Consider the following 2,500-nt stretch of genomic DNA (forward strand, 5'->3'; position numbering starts at 1 on the left):
TGTTCTTGCATTGCGCGGTGACCGTCGAGAGCGGAGCAAAACGTCAGCCATCTCAGCACCCTGGAACCCCCCGGGTGGCACAGGGCTGGATGGGGCTTTCGTATAGCAGGGACGGTGCTGCCTCTCGCTTCGCTCGCTGTCCGCCGCTCGCCGCTCGCTCGTGCAGCCAAAAATGGCCAGTTTTGGCCCGTTTTTGGGCCGTTTTGGCCAGTTTTTGGCCTGTTCTTGCATTGCGCGGTGACCGTCGAGAGCGGAGCAAAACGTCAGCCATCTCAGCACCCTGGAACCCCCCGGGTGGCACAGGGCTGGATGGGGCTTTCGTATAGCAGGGACGGTGCTGCCTCTCGCTTCGCTCGCTGTCCGCCGCTCGCCGCTCGCTCGTGCAGCCAAAAATGGCCAGTTTTGGCCCGTTTTTGGGCCGTTTTGGCCAGTTTTTGGCCTGTTCTTGCATTGCGCGGTGACCGTCGAGAGCGGAGCAAAACGTCAGCCATCTCAGCACCCTGGAACCCCCCGGGTGGCACAGGGCTGGATGGGGCTTTCGTATAGCAGGGACGGTGCTGCCTCTCGCTTCGCTCGCTGTCCGCCGCTCGCCGCTCGCTCGCGCAGCCAAAAATGGCCAGTTTTGGCCCGTTTTTGGGCCGTTTTGGCCAGTTTTTGGCCTGTTCTTGCATTGCGCGGTGACCGTCGAGAGCGGAGCAAAACGTCAGCCATCTCAGCACCCTGGAACCCCCCGGGTGGCACAGGGCTGGATGGGGCTTTCGTATAGCAGGGACGGTGCTGCCTCTCGCTTCGCTCGCTGTCCGCCGCTCGCCGCTCGCTCGTGCAGCCAAAAATGGCCAGTTTTGGCCCGTTTTTGGGCCGTTTTGGCCAGTTTTTGGCCTGTTCTTGCATTGCGCGGTGACCGTCGAGAGCGGAGCAAAACGTCAGCCATCTCAGCACCCTGGAACCCCCCGGGTGGCACAGGGCTGGATGGGGCTTTCGTATAGCAGGGACGGTGCTGCCTCTCGCTTCGCTCGCTGTCCGCCGCTCGCCGCTCGCTCGTGCAGCCAAAAATGGCCAGTTTTGGCCCGTTTTTGGGCCGTTTTGGCCAGTTTTTGGCCTGTTCTTGCATTGCGCGGTGACCGTCGAGAGCGGAGCAAAACGTCAGCCATCTCAGCACCCTGGAACCCCCCGGGTGGCACAGGGCTGGATGGGGCTTTCGTATAGCAGGGACGGTGCTGCCTCTCGCTTCGCTCGCTGTCCGCCGCTCGCCGCTCGCTCGTGCAGCCAAAAATGGCCAGTTTTGGCCCGTTTTTGGGCCGTTTTGGCCAGTTTTTGGCCTGTTCTTGCATTGCGCGGTGACCGTCGAGAGCGGAGCAAAACGTCAGCCATCTCAGCACCCTGGAACCCCCCGGGTGGCACAGGGCTGGATGGGGCTTTCGTATAGCAGGGACGGTGCTGCCTCTCGCTTCGCTCGCTGTCCGCCGCTCGCCGCTCGCTCGCGCAGCCAAAAATGGCCAGTTTTGGCCCGTTTTTGGGCCGTTTTGGCCAGTTTTTGGCCTGTTCTTGCATTGCGCGGTGACCGTCGAGAGCGGAGCAAAACGTCAGCCATCTCAGCACCCTGGAACCCCCCGGGTGGCACAGGGCTGGATGGGGCTTTCGTATAGCAGGGACGGTGCTGCCTCTCGCTTCGCTCGCTGTCCGCCGCTCGCCGCTCGCTCGTGCAGCCAAAAATGGCCAGTTTTGGCCCGTTTTTGGGCCGTTTTGGCCAGTTTTTGGCCTGTTCTTGCATTGCGCGGTGACCGTCGAGAGCGGAGCAAAACGTCAGCCATCTCAGCACCCTGGAACCCCCCGGGTGGCACAGGGCTGGATGGGGCTTTCGTATAGCAGGGACGGTGCTGCCTCTCGCTTCGCTCGCTGTCCGCCGCTCGCCGCTCGCTCGTGCAGCCAAAAATGGCCAGTTTTGGCCCGTTTTTGGGCCGTTTTGGCCAGTTTTTGGCCTGTTCTTGCATTGCGCGGTGACCGTCGAGAGCGGAGCAAAACGTCAGCCATCTCAGCACCCTGGAACCCCCCGGGTGGCACAGGGCTGGATGGGGCTTTCGTATAGCAGGGACGGTGCTGCCTCTCGCTTCGCTCGCTGTCCGCCGCTCGCCGCTCGCTCGTGCAGCCAAAAATGGCCAGTTTTGGCCCGTTTTTGGGCCGTTTTGGCCAGTTTTTGGCCTGTTCTTGCATTGCGCGGTGACCGTCGAGAGCGGAGCAAAACGTCAGCCATCTCAGCACCCTGGAACCCCCCGGGTGGCACAGGGCTGGATGGGGCTTTCGTATAGCAGGGACGGTGCTGCCTCTCGCTTCGCTCGCTGTCCGCCGCTCGCCGCTCGCTCGCGCAGCCAAAAATGGCCAGTTTTTGCCCGTTTTTGGGCCGTTTTGGCCAGTTTTTGGCCTGTTCTTGCATTGCGCGGTGACCGTCGAGAGCGGAGCAAAACGTCAGCCATCTCAGCACCCTGGAACCCCCCGGGTGGCA

The sequence above is a fragment of the Musa acuminata genome, unplaced genomic scaffold, assembly GCF_036884655.1.
Source record: "Musa acuminata AAA Group cultivar baxijiao unplaced genomic scaffold, Cavendish_Baxijiao_AAA HiC_scaffold_1001, whole genome shotgun sequence".
Lineage (NCBI taxonomy): Eukaryota > Viridiplantae > Streptophyta > Magnoliopsida > Zingiberales > Musaceae > Musa > Musa acuminata.